A 21,113-nucleotide genomic window follows, 5' to 3' on the forward strand; every position below is an offset into this window, starting at 1 on the left:
ATAGGGAACATTAGGGTGAAGGGGAGGATTCTCAGAAAGGACAACTCTGGGATTAACAGAAGACTCAAATCACATTTTCTGCAGTCTTTGAAGCTGTTAGGAGAAGTTGAAAGCAGGGACTACTTCCTAACAGGATGCATGGGTGAGAGGGAGAGCTAAGCCTGGTGCCCTGGAAGGGCGCCGGGGAACTGTCTTGACTGCAGTGTGTGGAGGGGCCTGGGCTTCATCTAGCCTTGCATCCAGAGGAAGGGCAACTTTCCAGGGCTTTTTGTAAGGGGCAGATTTATATTTTAGGAGGATGACTCTGACAGCAGGAGTCAGGGGCAACACATTTGTGGACAGGAGAACAAGTCAGAAGAGCATGGGGTTGAGCCCAAAGGCTGAAACTGGCGGGGGGGGAGGGGGATTTAAAAGACATTAGAGTTGACTTGTCAAGCTAGGATGAGGCTGGGGAGCAGAAATGGCTTGGAATAACTTTAGATTTCAGAATAAAGCTGTCAGATTTCTCGAATACAAATACCAGGCATCCAGTTAACATGGGATATAAAATTACGACTAATTTTCTGTATAAATGTGTCCTATGCAATATTAATCTGAAGTTTTAAATGAATCAAGTGGCCTGTATTTTTTCAGAGAGCTTTATTCCAGCCTCAAATATAGAACCAAACTGTTGTCTTTCTCCTTTATATCTATTTCTTTATTTGTTTATCTTTAAACTTCATTTCTTTGTGTCTTTTGATACAGAATCTCATGATGTAGGCCAGAGCATCTGTGAACTTATGATCCTCCTGCCTCAGCCTCCCCAGTGCCGGGATTGCAGGCCAGCTGCATGAGTTAGCCACACCAAGTGACAATTGCCATCTTTTATTGAATTTCCCAGCACATGGTCCTGCTGGGAAGAAGCAAAGTACCTGTGAGCTAGAAGGAGTATTGGATGCTGTTATCTTTCTCATTTTCATCTGGACCATGAGCAGAGATAGGAGCATTTTTTCAGGCATCATCTTTGTTTGCATATCACAGGGCTTGCACCATCATTTGTGTGTGTGTGTGTGTGTGTGTGTGTGTGTGTGTGTGTGTGTGGGTGGGTGGGTGGGTGTGCCAGTGCATTTGTGTGCATCTGGAGGCCAGAGGCCAAACTCAGGTGTGATTCCATGGGAGTTGTCCACTATCTTCTCAGACAGGGTCTCTCTCTGGTGTAGCTGGAGTTTTTCATCAGGACCTCCAGTCAGTTCCCAAACAACCACACAGAGGCTTAATATTCATTATAAATGCTTGGCCACAAGCTTAGGCTTGTTACTAACTAGTTCTTATGACTTAAATTGACCCATATTTCTTATCTACCATATGGTGCTACCTCTGCCACATGGTGGTACCCTCTTTCAACACCACACATTCATCTGGGCTTCTCTCCACATCTCCTCCTGACTCCCAGGACTCTGCCCTTCTTCTTCCCAGTGTTCTCTTAGTCAGGTTCTCTATCCTGCCTAGCTATAGGCCAGTCAGCTTCTTTAATAAACCAATCATGGTGATGTATATTCACACAGTGAAAGGAATATTCCACACTCTGGGACCCAGGGATGGCCGAGTGGGTTAGGCTGCCAGGCCAGAAGGCACCAGGGACCTGCCTGTTTCTATTTCCCCCACACAGGGATTACAAATACACTCCACTACACTCAGCTTTTAAATCAGATGCTGGAGATCACACTTAGTCCTTCTGCTTGCAAGGCAAGCACTTTACTCTCCGAGCTATCTCTGCAGCCCATTATTTTTACATTTTAGTATTATTCTAAGTAACAATGGTGAGGAAACCACCAGTTTTGTTTTGTTTTGTTGTTTCTATGCCTGTGACACTAAAGAAACACTTCTGATACCTAAACCTTGCAGCACACTTTAGGCAATGTCAGGAGAATAGGAAGGTCTGCCTGGCAGGCATAACTCAGGGTCCACCAGCTGGAAGTCTCAGCCACTGTACGAGTGAAAGTTGATTGCCCCAGTGTGCTTGAAGACACTGGACTAAACTGGATTAAAATGGTATGAGAGGGAAATCTGGAATTCTATTAAGGATCCACATTGGGAACTGTCACTCAGCTCCCAGGCATCTGACAGGTGGCAGAGGTTTGTGTAGGATTGTATATGTGGGTGGGCCTCACAGCCCAAGAGAACTGGGAACTGGTAAGAGCCAAGGGGGTGGCTAGAGAGTTTTGAGGGATTCAAGTCCCCTGACAGATGCCACCTCTCTCCAGGTGATTTAAACGCTTGCTGGCCATGGGATTGGAACACAACCTGTAGCTCAGCTCCTCACACAAAGTTTAATTGTTGCTAGTCTGTAGAGACAGTGTCTCCTGATACTTGGTAGGGGTTCATGTTGATGTCAGCCCTGGGCTCCCCAGCCGAGATTTCCCAGGTTTCTCACTGTAGACTGGAGCCACCAGAACTTGGCATGCTGCCCTTGACCCAATCAGACATTCTTGCCCAGGCATCTCTGACCCCGTAGGTCCCGCCAAGAGTTCAGAAGCTCTGATCATGATCTTAGTCCTTCATCCACACAATAGCTCCCACTGTGAGTTCACAAATGCTACAGGCTCCCCTTGCAGGCATCACAGAACACAAGAGGCCACAGGACCTGCTTAATACTCATGTGACACAGCGGAGCCACCTGGGAAGTTCTGAGTGGCTTCAGGCAGATGTCATCATCTTCATTTCACAGGTGAAGAAACATAAACTCAAAGAGAAAGAGAGTGTAAGCAATTTGGTCCAGCAAGAAAAAGCTCAACTAGAATTAGACTCAGGATTCTTGACCTCAAGGCTGGGGCTTTTTAGTCACACCGCTTAAGGTCACCTTAAAGGGAAGAGCAGCTGCTATTTCTCTGCAAATACAGTAAGGATGTAGGCACATCATCTGTGGGTGTGAGCCTCAGCGGTGTGTGGTCACTATAGTTCAGGTGACAGCATCAGGCACAGCCCCATTGGTAACATGTCCTCTTGACACCCTGCCTCAACTGATAGCATTTATTGTGCCGCAGTTTCCTTTCCTTGTGACAATTATCTCTGCTTCTAATCAGAGTAGATGTTAAATGGTTTCAGAAAAGAAGTACAAAATGCAGTGACTTAAACTTAAGTTTACTTCTGCCTCACATAAAACTCCAGCTGAGTAAGTGGTTTCCGGTCAGTACACATTCACATGGCTTCCTCAGCTCCAGCCATCACATTCTGTATCTGCCATTCAGGATGGAGGAAGGCACATGACGTCTGGCCTGGATGCCTGAATACACTCTTACTTATAGCCTATGTTGATCCATACAGACACCTGTAAAAGCAAAGGATGTCAGGAAATACGGTCTTTAGTTTTAGTCTTTACTGTATTCTTCCACACATGCAGAGCAAATTATTATCGTTATTGTTGTTTAAGAATTTTTCTGTGTAGCCCTGGCTGTCCTGGAACTCACTTTGTAGATCAGGCTGGCCTCAAACTCACAGAGATCTGCCTGCCTCACCTGGCTCTGTTACTATTTTTGAAAGGGAACCTATTTGGAGAGCAGGTAGCAGCTGCTGCTACTTGGTTTCCTGCTTGGATTGATAAGTCTTTTATGTCTTTGGTAAGAAGTAGGGGCTTAGAGACACCTCTGCCCAGAAGGCTTGATCTTTTTCCTCTGCTCAATGAAGTGATGAGCATTATTAGTCTACATATCTCAAGAGGATCCTGGGAGTCTCAAATAAATGAATGAATCTAGAGCCTGTTAGGGGCTGCCAGGCCAGGTAGAAAGTGGAATGCCAATATACTGAGTTACTTAGAGGGCTGTCTGTCTTGTTGCCTGGTTTTGTTAGCATATATATAAATTACACATCACAGTGGGTTTCATAATGACGTTTTACATTTTGATGGTAGTCACTTCCCACCACTCTCTTATCTCCCCCTCACTCCTGCTCATCTTCTTCGCCTTTATCTTCCTAACTAGTCTCCCTTCTACAGCCATGCTCCCCCAACCCCCACCCCTTGGGAATCCAATGAGTCTAATAACAGTTCCTTACAGTACCATGGGCACTTTATACCATTGAAGACAAATGTCTCCTTCCTCAAGCAAACATTAACCTCCCACAGATCCTCGGGTAGGGTGAGCCCTCATCCATATTCAAGTGTTAATGGGCCCAGTTTTGTACAGGTCTCATTGCAGGAATCAGAGCTACTGTGAGCTCAAGGCAGGTCATGTTCCACAATGCCATTGATTACTCTGTTTCCTTTAATTCTTTTTGTCCCTTCTTCCCCAATGACCCCTGGACTTTGGAGGGGGTGATACAGGCACCCCATGTAGGGCTGGGTATATATCAGTTGGTTCTCAGCTCCTAGAGCAGTTATGTGTCTCCGCAGTAACCACCACCCTCTGCAAAAAGAAGCATCTCTGGCCAAAGCCGATGGCCTTACTAACCTATAGCCATAAGCACGGGCATCAAAAAATGGCATTTGACAGGCATAGCATTGTTTTGGTACATTTTTTATCCAGTCAGTGCAAGCTTGCTTCACCTGGGGCAGGTAAGAACTGCCCATCTGCAAATCTTGTTTGCATGGCACACTCTATGTGTGTTCTACAGTGGGCAGATGCTAATGTGCCCATGCTCTCTCTGCCTACACACTTCTACCAGCCTCTCCTCAGAGGCTCTGCTCCTGGGCTCCCATGCTTCCCTCGGGTGCGTGCCTGCTGGCTCCTGAACTGTAATCACAGATAGCTGATGAGGGCCCTGGAACTCACTCCTCAGTGAGTGGGTTTGAGTAGAGAGAAGGAAGCCATTAGACATCCCCCCAGGATGCCAGTCAGAGACACCCTCCTTCTCTTCCACACAGCAAGGCACGGGAGCAGCCTCTGTACCCTGTGGCACACCTGGTGGGGTCTGTGACCATCCCCTGTGCTTGTTTTACAGGGACCTGCTCTTAGCTATCAGCCTTTAAGCTCCTTAGGAGAACACCCTTTTCTTGCCACCTATTTCATCACTTGGGCACATAAGGTGCCAGCATTTGTCGCCTGACCTGGCCCCCTGCCAGCAGGAGTTTGGGTTTACTTACTGAGAGGGGAGGAGCTGAGGTTGTGGGAGAACCTTGCTTGGTACCACACAGCCATCAATAGAAAGGAGGTAAGATTGGAATGCAGGGCTGAATCTGTCTCTCTACATGAGTCTACAAGGACTATCATTTAGAACCACACTTCAGCACGAAGGGGTAGGAGCCTGAGGTTGTAGCCTCCCCTCAACACTACCACAGCTTCGGGCCCTTGATAGGAGCTCAGAAGAATTTGAGTGAATGTGGTTCCCACTGTCCCTGCTGTCACCCCTGTCCTGGCAGTGCAGACAGTATTGTGCTTATTGGGTATTTTATTCTGTGTGTATTTTATTCTATTTATTTATTTATTCTGTTATTATTTATGTGTATTTTATTCTATGTGTATGAGTGTTTTGTCCACATGTATGTCTGGGTACCCCTCTATGGCTGATGTCCAGGAAGGCCAAAGGAGAGAGTCAGACCCCCCAAACTGAAGTTGTGAACTGCCATGTGTGAATTGGGAATGGAACCTGGCTCTTCTGGAAGGACAGCGGTGCTCTTACTCACTGAGTCCCTTCTTCAGTGCATGAATTATATTTTAAAAGAACCAGACCAGCATCCCAAGAGATGAAGGTGAGGGTACCTCTCGAAGCCTTCACAGTAGGAAGGGGCTTCCTGTATTCCTTTATGCAGGGCTGCCTGGGAAAGCTGGAGCAGGGGCTAAACAAGGGCCAGTTAGGACTGATGTCTGTGTCGTACCCACAGCCATACAACTGTGGCACAAGCCAATGGCACTTCCAAAAGGTGTCCACAGAAAGAGAATTTCCCAGAAGGCATGGGCATCTATCCATCCATCCTGGGTTTCCTGGAATGGTCCACTATCACATCTTTTTGCATTAGGGTACTGAAGTCATACATAGGCCCCAGAGAGATAGCTGTAGATCAAGGTACTTGCCACCAAGCTTGACGACCTGAGTTTGGTCCCTGGGACTCACATAATGGAAGAAAAGAACAGAGCCCTCTGACCTCTACATGAACACTGTTTTACACACACACACACACACACACACACACACACACACACACACACACACCTGTAATAAGAAAATTATGAAACTGGATATGGTGGCACATAACTTTAATCCCAGCATTGGGGAGGCAGAAACAGCAGAGGCAGAGGTAGGCATATTTCTCTGAATTTAAGGCCTGTCTGGTCTACATAGAGATGTCCAGACCAGCCACAGCTGCAGAGGTTCTTTCAGAAAGGAAGAAAGAAAGAAAGAAAGAAAGAAAGAAAGAAAGAAAGAAAGAAAGAAAGAAAGAGGGAGGGAGGAAGATAGATTTCAAAAGATTTCTTAAAGGAAGTTATATGTGCTAGTCAGATAATGAGTTTTGATATTATTTTGCTTTTTGAGACAGAGTTTCTTTGTGTAATTCTGGCTGTCCTGGAACTCACTCAGTAGACCAGGCTGGTTTCGAACTCACAGAGATCTTCCTGCCTCTGCCTCCTGAGTGCTGGATTTGAAGGCGTGTGCTGCCACAGAGTCTTGCTTCTTGATTTGGAAAGTGTGGTTAAGCAGGCTTTTAGAAAGACCCAGAGGATCAAAGGCCCTGGGGCTGGCCTGCCCCAGGAACAGGGAGGGCCCCTTTAGAAATATGCATTGCTTTGCTATTGCTCTGGTCAGATAGAAAAAGCACACTGGTGAGGGCAGGTAACCATAGCCCTCAGGGGCTGACACAGGAGGACCACGGTTGGAGGCCTGACTGGACTATCTAGTGAAGTCGTGTTTCGATAAAACCAAACAAAAGACAAGCAGCAGCAGCACTGTTTTCTGGGATTTGGCATGGAACCTTGATAACAGGAAAGAAGCCTGGGCTGGAAGAATGGGTCATGATTAAGAGCACTTATTGTTCTTGCAGAGGACCTGGGTTTGTCCCCAGAACTCACATTGCTGCCTCACAATCATCCAGTTCCAGGGGAAATGACACTGTCTTCTGACCTCTATTCATGCATGCATTTGGTGCACAGGCAAAACCCTCATACACATCAAATGATATAAATAAAAATCTTTAATTATTTTAAGGAAGAAGAAGCTGCAGGAAGCAGAAACTATTCTTTTGATCTCGTTGCACAAAAGAAGGGTGACCCAAGGTCCCTTACAACACGTGTAGAATTGCATCTGGGGAAGTGAGCATGCTCCCCAAGAGGCTTTCAGATTTGTGGCTCGCCATGGGCGGCAACCCCTTGCAGCTCTTTCCACACTTGGATGGGGTCACAGCTGGGTGACAGTGAATTTCATAAGTGCAGCCAAACCAAACCCAAATCTTGTTTGTTTTCGAGGGTCAGTTGCTAACTCCTCCCAGCCCAGGCATGGAATTCCATGAGTTTTGCTTTGCAATAGGACTTGAGATCCATGGGGGTTGGGGAGATAGCTGAGTGGGTAAAATCCTTGCAAGCATGAGGACTTGAGTTCAGAGTCCTAGGCTCCATGCAAAAGTCATACAGGGTAGGACACATTTGTAATTTCAGGGTTCTTGTGGCAAGATGGGAGATGGACAGAGACTCTCTGGATGCTAGTAGGCCAGCCAGCATGGTGGATGCAGCAATAAGAACAAAAGATCCTGTCTCAAACACACTAGAAGGTGAAGGCTGACACCTATGGTTTCCGCTGGCCTCCACATGCATGATTTAGCATGTATGCACCCCCGCATGCAACACACACACACACACACACACCACAGTTTTACTCTCAATCCCTATTTGTCTCTGCTGCTGTCTGCACAGCCCTGTTTCTCCCTACAACTTCACTTCTCACTGGCTAAAGGAGGCAGAGTACTACAAAGTGCCTTCTTACTTGGCTCTGAGGTGTTCTGTATTTCAAGGAACTTAAGCTCACATATGTTGGTTTTTGTTTTTTTTAATTATTTACTTATTTTAAATTTTATGTGCGTTGGTGTTTTGCCTGAATGTATGTCTGTGTGAGTATGTTAGATCCCCTGCAACTGGAGTTACAGATGGTTGTGAACTGCCTTATCTGTGCTGGGAATTGAACCCAGGTCCTTTGGAAGGACAGTCAGTGTTCTTAGCTGCTGAGCCATCTCTCCAGTCCCTGTTGGTTTTCTTTAGACCAGTGAAATCTGTGCAATGGGATACATGTCATTCACTTGTTTAACTGTGGTTGAACTCTGCTGTAGGTCAGCCCTGCTTCAAATGGACATCCAAGTGTAGTCCTTCCCACTGCATTATGGGATGAGACTTCCATTTAAAATCTTTTACTTATTTTTATTATATGTTTATGAGTGTTTTGACTACCCATGCTAGCATACTTCATGCATGTAGTGTATGCAAAAGCCAAAAAGGGTTATCAGCGCCTCCATGTGGGCGCTCAGAATAAACTTGGGTCTTCTGCCCGAGTAGTAAGTGCTCTTAACTGCTGAGCCATCTCTGTAGCTCCAACACTTCTGTTTTAAGCCAAGAAGAGGTTAAGCAAACTTATTCCAGGTCATTTATATTTTATTCTAGTTTAGACCCTGAAACTGATGTTTTGACACCCTGGTCTCCGGGGAGCTACAACCGTGGATCTGGAGCTTTGAAGAAACATATCACTGCAGAAACATGGGACCCCGAGACACAGCAAATTTCTTCTCTTCAGCACACTCCAAGAGTTCCTTGGTTTTTCCTCTGTCTCTGTGTCTCTGTTTCTCTGTGTGTCTGTGTCTCTGTGTCTGTGCCTCTCTCTCTCATATAGAAACAGTACCCTCCTGTGTCCAGAGTGTGCCACATGGTGTCCAGAGAAACACTTCAGTCTTAGAAGTGTGGAGACCCCTCCTCCTCTCATTTTCTCCCTCCCTCTCTTCCTGTTTTTATTTTGAGACTGGGTCTTGCTGTGTAAATATAGAACAGACAAAGTAATGAGGCTGGTCTCAAACTCAAACTAATTACCCTCTTGCCTCAGCCTCCTAAGAGCCAGGATCTTAGGCACCATGTCTGGCTCCCTGCTTTGTTTTAATGGTGCTCAAAGTAAGGCTGGAGGTGTGAGATTCAGTGAAGCATCCCAACAAGTGGGCAAACTCTACATTCCAGAAGGCGACTATCTACTGCTTTGATGTCTTGGAAGGTCAAGTTCAGAACTGTTTAGAATTTTTAAATAAGTGGACCACACATTCTCAGGAAGTCCATCGGGGCTGGACATTATTTCTCCTGATTGGGCTTTTGATAAACAAGGCAGGATACAAACTTGCAGTCTCTTGAAAGAGGCCCTGCTTCTGCTGTAACACTGCTGTATTTTAAGTCATTAAGAAAGAATAAGGGACAGGTAAGACAGCTTAGCAGTTAAAAGGCCCTGCTGTTTGAGTCTGAAGACCTGAGTTCAACACCCAGATCCTAAATTAAGAGTTGGGTACAGTATTCCTGTGGAGAGATGATGGGAGGTGGTGATGTGAGAACAGGCTGGAAACTCTTAGGCCAGCTAGCCTGGAGTACTCACCAAAAATGACAAGACAGGCTTGGGAGGAGAGAGTTGCCTCCCAAAAGCTCTCTGGCTATATGGTTTTTGTTTGTTTGTTTGTATGTTTAATAAATAATATATTTATTATGCATAGTGTTCTGCCTGCATGTATGCCTGCAGGCCAGAAGAGGGCACCAGATCTCATTACAGGTGGTTGTGAGCCACCATGTCGTTGCTGGGAATTGAACTCAGGACCTCTGGAAGAGCAGCCAGTGCTCTTAACTTCTGAGCCGTCTCTCTAGCCCCAGAGGTACATTTTTAAAAAGGGTCCTTTTGAGAAAATTATAAGGATTTCACCTAGACACATGACTCACGGTGCTGACTTCATCTCAGAGATCTAGACTGATACCTCATCTCACCATGTAACCCAGGCTTACTTTAAACTTATCCTCCTGCTTCATTGTCTCAGAAAGCTGTAGCTACTAATGCCTCCTACTATCCCAGCTTCCAAGTCTCTTTTAGAAAAATCATCTGTGTCTCCTGTAATTCATTAAAGAAAGGGAGCCATCAAAAGGATCCTCAAACAGTAGGTGCTGGAACAGCCTTCTGTTTGTTAGAGATGTAGTCTCGCTCATTGATGTGACACCATTACTCTAGTCTGGACCAGAGGAATCAGATGATTCCAGCTGGGAAGAGAAGTCAGGGGAGATGCTTGCCATTGCTCACAGGGACAAACAACATCTCTCAGTAAAGTGACTTGATTTGTGTTTATTTTGAACTGTGGTTTCTTCCTTTTTAAAAATAGATTCTTTTACTTGTTCTTTGACGATATCATACATATAAACAATGTATCTTGATTGTATCCATCCTCATTCCTCCCCTCTCACTCCCCCCAGGCACCCCTAACAGCCCCCTTCCCTGCTTGAGGCTTTTTGGGTTGTTTTGCTCTGTAACCCGCTGTCTGTGAGAACTGATGTGATTTTAAAGCAAACTGAAGCCACTAGATCAGTTAATCTAGTGGTTTGAATGCACAGATTGCTTAAGAGGAAGATGCTCTTTCCTTTGTTTCTGTTTGCTATATTGTTCAGTGTATTCTCTCAGATTAGAGCACTCTCCCTCTCTCCTCCTCCCTCCCTCCTCTCCCTCCCTCCCTCCCTCCCTCTCTCCCTCCCTTCTCCTGTCTCCCATACTAGGGTTCTTTTAGATTGGGCTACCATTTGATCAGGGCAGACGAGATCAAAACTCTTCTGAATAAACCAGACCCACTCTTAGGTTAATGACTCCAAGAGTTCGTCTTTTTTTCTCCTACATGGCATCTATTTCTATGTGTCTGAGTGTTTTTTACATGCATGTGTGTGCGCCATGTGCATCCCTGGAACCCTCCACCCAGAAGAGAGCCTCAGAGCCCCTAGAGTTACAGTTGGTTGTGGCCACCAGGTGGATGCTGAGAACTGCACTTGGGTCCTCTGAAAGAGCTGCAAATGCTCATAACCACAGGGCCATCCCTGAAGTCCTTCCCACTGAACATTTTGTGTTTCCATGTTGATGCTGGTAGCAGGAGGTGATTTTTATTGTTGTGTCATGTTCCTCTAGGTCAGTGGTTCCCAACCTTCCTAATGCTGCCACCCTTTAAAGCAGTTCCTCATGTTGTGGTGACCCCCAACCACAAAATTATCTTCATTGACACTGCATAACTGTAATTTTATTACTGTTATGAATTGCAATGTAAATATCTGTGTTTTCTGATGGTCTTAGGCGACCTCCGTGAAAGGCTTGTACCCCCACAGGTTATTCTACTGATGAGGAAAACCAAGCAGGTTCTAGTCCATCTTAATCTATTATAAAAGCTGAGCAAGGCCTTCTCTAGAATGTTATTCTATTAATGAGGACAATGAGGCCTAAGTTTACAAGGTAATTGCAAATTGTTTTCTACTCTTATGTTCTCACAGTGATACAGAGCACAATATTAACGTTTGGTTTAGTCAGACTGTCATTTTTGCCTACCTGTTGGACATGAACCCCTGCTCTTATTTGTGCACTTCCTGGTAAGGGTGTGACAGCTTTCCACAGTAGCCCCACTATAAACTTTGTGATAAAAGCACAAGAGATCAAGAACCAATGCTCAGTGGGCACAACTTTGATCTGTAAACTATCCTGGTCAAAGGGTCAAAGGCTGAAGATAAAAGAAAAGGATCAAACTCTTGTGCAGACAAATTTCCTCAGAGGATGTTAAATTTATGAGCCATAGAGTGTCACTAGAAAACCATACACTTTTTCTAAGAACTGTTGGCCTAAGAAATCCAAGCTCATTGAGGATGAAAAGCAACCCCACGTTCCCAGGGATTTTGTATAAACAGATACCTCCGAGGCCTAGTAGGACAACTACACACCTACAGCAGGCTCCATTGAGAAGGAGGGACAAGTGGTTTTGACCAAGAATGTCCTTTTGTTTTAGGAACAGTCCCCAATAATCCTTTCTAGAGAAGGGATGATTATTTTGCTCCCTGATATATGATAAAACACTATGAACAAAAGTAACTTGAGAAGAAAAAGGGTTATTTTTCATTTGGCTTACAGGCTATGGTCCATCATCAAGAGAAGCCACGGCAGGTACTCAAGGGAAGAGCTTGACCCAGAAACCATGGAGGAATGATACTTTGTGGCTTGTTCCAGGCAACAGGGCCTTTCTTATACAGCCCAGAACCACCTACCCAGGAGTGGCATCACCCTCAGAGGGCCGGCCCTCCTCCATCAATGAACAACCAAGAAAATGGTCCCAGAGATAGCCCACATTTGAGTCTGATGGAGGCAATTCCTCAGTTGAAGTCCCCTCTTCCCAGAAGTCTCTGGTTGTGTCAACAAAAATGAACTGACTCACCACCAAAAACACACAAATTCAACAAAATGATAGTAATTAATAAACATCTTCAAGTAATAGCTCTGAATATCAGTGACCTCAGCTCTCCCAGCAAAAGACACAAACTCACTATGGGTTCAAAAAACAGGATCCCTGCATCCAAGAAACATACCTCAACACTTAAAACAGATGCATCTTTAGGGCACTCTAGGCTTCACAAGACCTTAACACTGGAGGGCACATTGGCTGCTGCTCCTGTCTGCCTTCTGCTCTTGATACTGTCAAATGCCAATGGAGACAAAAACTGCCCAAAGCCAGCACCCGAAAAGCCTCTCCTAGTCCACTTCTGATTTCTGCTGAGGGTTAATAGGATCCCAGGCAGCTCACTGATAATAATAACATCTACCTCACAGGGAGCTTACAAGGATTGCAATCGGTGAATTCAAGGTGGGGTAGATTATGTGATGAAAACTATATTAGTCAGGGTTCTCTAGAGGAATAGAACATATAGAGTGAATACTACATAATATAATAATAATATATGTGAGATTTATTAGAATGGCTTCAGGCCTGGTCCAGCTAGCCCAACAATGGCTGTCTACCAATGGAAAGTCTAAGAGTACAGTAGTTGTTCCGTCCATGAGACTGGATGTCACATACATGCATGTTAGTTAGTATCCAATGCTACTTTATAGTGTCTTCTTATAAGCCTGAAAGGAGGACTTTAAAAGTAAGCCCAGGAAGCCAGGCAGGGTGGCTCACAATTTAATCCAGCACTCAAGAGGCAGAGGCAGGCAGATCTCTGTTAGTTCAAGGCCAGCCTGGTCTACAGAGTTCCAGGATAGCCATGGCTGTTACACAGAGAAACCCTGTGTGCCCCCCTCACTAAGTATACTCATAATGTCTACAGTAGAAGAAATATATTTTCTTTATCAAAACTCTCAGAAAGTCACTTTAATGTGGAAAAAAGGCCCGAGGGCCTGGGTGGCCAGGACAGTAAAAGACATGGAGCTAATTTACTGTATGTATTAAAGTGAAATGACGTGAATCTAAGTTTCTCAGACTAAGGAATGAAATTCTTTTCACTTTCGTATATACTTCCTAGACCAGAGGTCCAAATACTCAAATTCGAACAAGCTGCTGTAGTAGAGCACAATGTGACTCCACCCTACAGATTGAACGAAAACCTGTGACACCTCGGGTAAGCTATGTTTCTTGCCAGGAATGACAAGGAAGTGTTTGGTGAGTTCATTATAACGGAAGGAAGAGCAAGCACCAAGTAAGCAGGACTCCTGCAGATGACAATGGTGACAAACAACTCTCGGAGGACCCACCAGCATCATGAGAGTGCGGAGTTTCACAGCCCATCATTTTTTTAATTACTTCATCAATATTAATTTTTTTCCCAGTCCAATCACAGTTTCCCCTCCCTCCCATCTCTCTTCCCAGTCCCTCAAGTTCCCTCCCTGATGTAAGATCTTGCTGGGAAGTGTGTGTGTGTATCTGTCTGTGTCTGTGTGTCTCTGTGTGTGTGTCTGTATGTAGGTTTTTCTGGTGTAGTTAGTAAACACCGTAAGTCACAATGGCTGAGGTTGATTTCTTTGGGAAATGTCTGCCCTTTACTAGATGAGACACAGCGCCTACAGTATTGAAACGTGTAAGCTTTCTATTACATTATTACAGCCCTGCTTTGCCGTGGGCAGCTGAGGCCAGAGCCTGCTCAGCCTGTGAGTCTTTTCCCTGAGTCTCGCCTCCTGGTGAACTTATCCAATCACCCACGGCCCCTGCAGGAGTTTGAGCAACAAGGTGAAAGGGGTCTAATATACCTCTCCCTGCCTCCTGTCAAACATGCCTTCTTGACATCCAAGCAGTGTTTAGAATGATTTAAGTGTATGTGTGAAGAAATACGGGTGCTTTGGGGTGTTTGCAGCTCTCAAGAGGACACAGTGAAATAATTCATGGCTAAAGTAACTTTTCTTTTGTGTGTATGGTTTCCTGAGGGGGAAGCCTGGTTGTAATTTTTATAATGCATCAGCTTTTGAAAATGTTTGCCATGGGTTGTTTTGGGGTGTGTGTGTGTGTGTGTGTGTGTGTGTGTGTGTGTGTGTGTGTTGAAGGTAAAGGTCAGTGGGAATCTGACCTCATGTAGACACAGGGCTAGAGGAGCCCTGCCATGAGGAATACTGCTCCAGCCTCCCTGTGAGCTGGAAGACCTGGCCAGAGCATTATGCAGTCTCTTTAATCACTTTGCCTTTCATTTTTAACAAGTCATTAGGCTTAAAAATTATTCTAACTGGAGGTTGGTGGTGCATGCTTTTAACCCCAGCACTCGGGAGGCAGAGGCAGGAGGATCTCTGTGAGTTCAAGGCCAGCCTAGTCTACAGAGCAAGTTCCAGGACAGGCTCCCCTGTCTGGAGAAACAAAAAGAAAAATTCTATATGATTCTTGCATTTTGACAATGGACAAGAAAGGAGGAAACAAAGGAGAGATTGAAGGTTCACTGGCTTCCTCATCAACCCTTGCAGAGATAAGGCACATGACCTGTCAGGGAGGCCTTTCTCTCTGCCTTGCTTAACCTTGGTGTAGAGAGACAGTGCAGGTCGCCCTTGTCCAGAGGCAGGGCAGCTCTGGGTTCAGCCCCTGACGGACGGGTCAAGCAATCCATCTCAGCTTCAGGGATATTCAGCCATATGGCATAATAAATATTACTTAAATTTTAAAAAGGAAAGATACTTGAGGAACAGCCTGTGGTCAAAGTAGGACAAATGGGTGGAGACCTGCTTGGGGATCAAGTTCCATCAGGGAGGCTCTTAAAGGCCATGCATAAAGCGCTTTGGCTAATGCAGTAACTATGATAGAGTTACTGTCTAAACAGATAATATGTTCTCATTTGTAATTATTGAAGGAGCAGTAGTTTTGTTTGCTTTTGGCAAGGTCTTGCTATACAGCCTTAGCTGGCCTTGAACTACTGATCTTCCTGCCTTAGCCTCTCAAGTGCTGGGATTACAAGCATGCATATCTCTGTTTTGTAAAAAAAAATTTGTTTTCTTTTATCTTTTAAGATGTATTTGTGTGTGTGTGTGTGTGTGTGTGTGTGCTCTTGGAAGCCAGGGGATGATATTGGTTGCTCAGGAGCTGGAGTCACAGGTGGCTGTGAGCTGCACGATGTGGGTCCTGGGAACTGAACCTGGGTCCTCTGCAGGAGCATCAGGAATAACTGCTGAGCCGGCTGTCCAGCACCAAAACTCCTTTTTAAAAGTGGAGTCTGGTTTACAGTTTTCACAACTTCTTAAGGGATGAAAAGCTTTGGCTTCTTGCTTTGCGCACAGTTAAAAGAATCTTCGTCAAAACAAAGCCAGAGGAAAACTCGTTCTCTGATTTTAGCCAATTGCTCCTTTTGACATAAAAGAAAATTAGACAAAGGAAACTCACACACTACCTTATAAGTTTTAATTGAAAAACACAGCATTCAACTGGGCAGTGGCGCATGCCTTTAATCCTAATACTCAGGAGGCAGAGGCAGGCAGATCTCTGAGTTTCAGGACAGCCCCAGCTAAGGCAATTCTTCGGATGAGCCCTCCTACTCAGGTGGCTTTACATTGTGGCTTGGTCATTAAAGCCACCCATCACAATCTGTATGTTTTGCCCTTGCAAGACAATTCTTCTTCCAGTAGAAGGCACCCCCCCCGCCCCCCGTGCCCCAAAGCAAAGTCATTTACAAATAAATGAGTGGCTGTCAAGTCATGGATAAGACTCCAGTGGACTTCATTCTTCCTTCAAGCTGGTTGACAATTGTACTGCTATCTTGTAAGGGACAATGAATGCCCAGGCAAGCTGTCCATCCCACTTGATGGTTATCGTACGGTCATTTGGAAGAGCTGCCACTGCTCTTGTGCTTTCTTTCCCATTATCTGTTACAGATTACTGCAGTTTTAATGAGAGGATAAAGAGGAGTGCATGAGCCGGGCAGTGGTGGTGCACGCCTTTAATCCCAGTACTTGGGAGGCAGAGACAGGCGGATCTCTGTGAGTCTGAGAGCTTGAGGCCAGCCTGGTCTACAAGAGCTAGTTCCAGGATAGCCTCCAAAGCCTCAGAGAAACCCTGTTTCAAAAACCAAGGGGGGAAAAAAAGAAGAAGAAAAGAAAAGAAAAACTTGTGGTTATCAAAACTAACACATAATAGTCATCTATTTAAATTTCATTTCACTCCAGGACCCTGAAGACAGATTTGGGGGGGGGGGTTCCTGGGTCTTTGAAATAAATTTCTTTTTTCTGCTTCCCACTATTAGTTTGGTTCTTACTTGTCTAATTGAAGATGAGTGGCCAACCTACAATAAAAATGTTTGTTTGTTTGTTTTTAGCATATAAGGAAATGTATCAAGGCAAAGTTGTGAACCCCAAGTTCCATACCAGGTTTACAGAGGAACTCAGACTCTGAAAACTGCCAAGCATGCTTGCCAAAGTGCACTTTCAGTTTCTGTGGTGGAGGGATTGAATCCTCTTCTTCCCCTTTCCTATCATGCTCTGCTTCAAGACTTAAGGCCAGGGAAGTCAGGCAGCTGGACTAACAAATGCAAAGAAGTTGTAGGCTTCTGGTATCATAAAGCTTTTCTTGACTCCAGCGCAGTGTTTCCACCATAGGGTCATGCCTTGTGTTAACCCTCTCTTCTTAGGTGATGGGACGTCGTTCTGAGATTATAAAGAGTTACAAGGAGATTCCAGCAGAACCAAGGAAGCCTTTTGGCTGCGAACAAAGATGTGATCTGGAAACTCCTAACCGGCATGTGGTGACATAACATCTGATGATTTAGCTCATCTTTGAGGGCAGTTTCTCAAGGAGAAACATAAGCGTTCATTCACACAGGAAACAGTGCAAATCAGAGTAGGCTCTGAGGTCATCTTACCCCAGGGCACACCTGTGTCAGCATTCTCCACTTTAAAAGAATTCGCACTGTGAAGGGAGGAGCTTCCCTCTGCCATCACCACTCCAAAGAGTTGGCTGTTTTCATACCTGTCCTCCGAGAATGATTTGTATGCTTTTGAATTTTATGAAAGTCAAGGTGGATGATATGTTTTGTGTCTTGTGATTCACCCATTTTGCTACATTGGTGTAATATGTCGAGGTCAGACTGTAGCCAGCTCTGGGTTACTTCATAAGAGTGGTTTGCAGAATGGATTGTGTCCTGGCAGGCAAAGCACTGGACTCCATTCTGAATGCCAGCACCGAAGCAAGACGATAGTACACCGGGGTGGGCACACAGATAACACCATCTGCCACCCCCATTGACTGATAAATGACTCATTCTTAAAAGTAAAGAGGGTTGGACTAAAGAGATAGCTCAGTCATTAAAGGCTAGGCCTACAACCCAAAAGTCAAAAGGATACTATCCTGTAAATTTACCACGTAGACTGGGATCATATGAACATGTGGTATATTAAAATCATCTAAAGGGCTGGAGAGATAGCTAAAAGCATGGATTGCTCTTCTAGAGGACTTGGGTTCAGTTCCCCAAAGCCACATGGCCACTCACAGCCATCTGTAACTCCAGTTACAGAGAATCTGACATTCTCTTCTGGGCTCTGCACACAGATGGCACACACACATTCAGGCAAAATACTCAAAGACATAAAATAAATCTGATCTTTTTATTATACAAGGAAGCATCACACACACGAGACTGAGGAAGGGGTGTACCTTTACCTGAACCTTTTAAAGAGGACACTTAACATTGCAATCGTGATCCCCTCACACCACACACACAGCCCTGCCACCATCATGCCATGTGACTACCTGGCATGTCAAGGAATCAATCGGCAGAGAACTCTCACCTGTCTCAAGGGCTCTGCCCCCAACATTGATGCAACCTCCTCAAATAGCCGTCCATCTGCACCCGTCATCCATTTGTCCATCTGGACACAGTCCTGCTCTTCATTTCAGTGGCCTCCAAGGTCCTGAACCTTGGCTTTTGTAGCTTAAATCTGACCCTGCGTTGGACTCTGCAGCAGAGACTGTTTCAGACCTCCAACAGAATTCATCATGGGACACGCCCCCCTGTAGCTGGACAGAGTTCATCAAGGGGCACCCTCCTGTAGTTGGATGTTTTTACTCTTTTCTCTTTTGCTTCTTTGTTCTCTGGGGGCCCAACACCCATCCCAAATAAATCACATGGAGGCTTATTCTTTCCCGTAGCTTGGCTTATTTCTAGCCAGCTTCTTACCTTAAATTGCCCATCTACCTTTTGCCTCTGGTCTTTCATCTTTATCCTGTAGACCTTTCTTTACTTTTTACTCCATGGCTTGCTGTGTAGCTGGGTGACTGGCCCCTGGAGTCCTCCTCCTCCTTATCCTGCTCCTTGGTCCTCTCTTCCCAGATTTCTCCTTGTATTTATTCTCTCTGCCTGCCCACCTGGCCTGCCTTTTCTTCTACCTTGCTATTGGCCACCCAGCTCTCTCTTAGACCAATCAGGTGTTTTAGACAGACAAAGCACCACAGCTTCAGAGTTAAACAAATGCAACACATCTTTCCATCATTAAATAAATGTTCCACAGCATAAACAAAGGGAACACATCTTAAAATAATATTCTCCAACATACCCCTCCCCAACTCTGTGATTTCCTATCAGCTTCATATTCTGCCTTCAAGTCTCTTTGGAACTCTTCAAACTCTACTGTGGTGCCTCTGAATCCTTTGTAGCCTTTCTGTAACACACACACACACACACACACACACACACACACACACACACACACAGAGAGAGAGAGAGAGAGAGAGAACATACTTTACTATATAATGTGTGATCTGAAAATTAACATTAATAGTTAAGGTTGAAATATGAGAACCTATGTTTACTTTGGCTAAGGAAATCAGGACAATTTGACAAATTGTTGCCAACAAAATCAATATACCTTGCAATAATTTATTCTGATTCAATATATTTGTACACTGAAAAGAAACAGCTTCTGACACAACCCACTCATGACAGTATTTCACCACATGAGTATGCTACAGTATACACCTATACAGTATACACATAAACAGTGTACACATATACAGTATATAGTATATTCCACTGTTGATATATGCTTGGGAAATGGTACACATAATGCTGTTATGGGCATTCTTGTTCTACTCTTGGCCACCATTCAGAAGGTTTTCAGCTGAGTGTAGACTGAGCAATGGAATTTTGTCCCCATGTTCAGTAGATCCTTCAGTCAACCTGCTGGTGGTCTCCTAGTAGAATATAAGTTCCTACTGTTCCACAGTCTCACCCATTCTCTGTCTTTTCAGGGTTTTTGACTTCAGCAGTTTTGAGGTGAGGTTAATTTGCATCTTGGCAGCGGTCAGCATATTTAATACCTTCTCACGGGCCATATGCGCCTTAGGGATCTATGTGGGGAAAGACTGTTAGGTCCTATCTTGCTCCCACTTCTTTTCTGAGTGCTCTGCAGCCATACTCTGTACCAGTTACTTTAGACTCCATATGTGTGTGTGTGAGAGAGAGTGTGTGTTTGTGTGTGTGTGTGTGAGAGAGTTTACAATACTACAACTAGATTATTTCAGAAAGATACTTCACTTAGAGTGCTGCATGGATTTGGGTTGGAAGCTCTGATTTACTGGACTAAGAGATCACAGACAACCTTATCAACTGCATTTGCTTGCTCAAGAGTAAGGAATTGCTCTGAATGGTTTGTATGAATTCTCTGCTGGGACTCAATTGTTAATCATTAATTTGAGCTATAATCCATGCAGTTCCTTAGGTGAAATTTACAGACCCTGGCTGAGAAACATATCCTTGTATTTATTTTTATTCACCAAAACTCTGTATAAATTATCATCATCATCATCATCATCATCATCATTATTATCATCATCATCATCAAATTGGACAGTGCAGCTTAGGGAGGGGTCATCTTCTTGACAGTCCACAGATAAAAATGCCCAGTAGAATGGAATGTTTCCAATAGATGAACACACTATATTACAGGCAGTGGAGATCTCCCACATCCACTCACCCTGTGCCAGATACCAGAGAAAGAGCTGCAGCAAACAGGCAAAGGCAGTCCTGTGGCCTTGCCCATCACTGGCAGGAAGGCCTCACTTAAGAGGTGAGTTGATAGCTGAGACCTGAAAGATAAATAATAAAGTAGGACAGAGAGAAGGAGAGATCAGGAAATAGAAGAGAAATCAGCAAGTGCATCTGATGAAGAACAACTATAAGTCAGGTGTGGTTGGCACTCTGTGCTTTCTTACTTTCTTAAGTGGTTTCTCATTTGTTTGCTGTTGTTTTCTTTCTTTCCCTTCTTTCTTCTTGTAATCACAGGAATTGAACCCAGAGCCTCACAAATGCTAGGGAAATGTTCTTCCACTGACCTATAGCCTCAGCCCTTACCTAAATTTAAAGCAGTGGGATTTAGCATGAGACAGGCAAAGTGAACGGATATTTTTGATATAAGTACTCTTCAATTCATGTAAAAATGACTGATGAGGAGCCTTGAGTTAGGGCAAACTGATTTCATCATTTTATCCTGACAAACAGCTTTCTTTTCATGTTAAATGCTGAAAAAGCTGCTGTTTCGAAGCCTAGTTGGAATATATTTTAGTTCAATGTTTTATTGCTGCTTTTTTTCTTTTGTGCTAAAAGATACCAAACAACAAAATGAATTAATCTTAGCTATGAATAAGCCAGTTTCCAAACAAATTCTTTAACAGCTTGCCTTAAGCAGTAACAACTGTTTGATACTTGGGTTAGATTTTTCTCCTGAAATAAATATACAACACT

The sequence above is a fragment of the Phodopus roborovskii genome, unplaced genomic scaffold (assembly GCF_943737965.1).
Source record: "Phodopus roborovskii unplaced genomic scaffold, PHOROB, whole genome shotgun sequence".
Classification (NCBI taxonomy): Eukaryota; Metazoa; Chordata; class Mammalia; order Rodentia; family Cricetidae; genus Phodopus; species Phodopus roborovskii.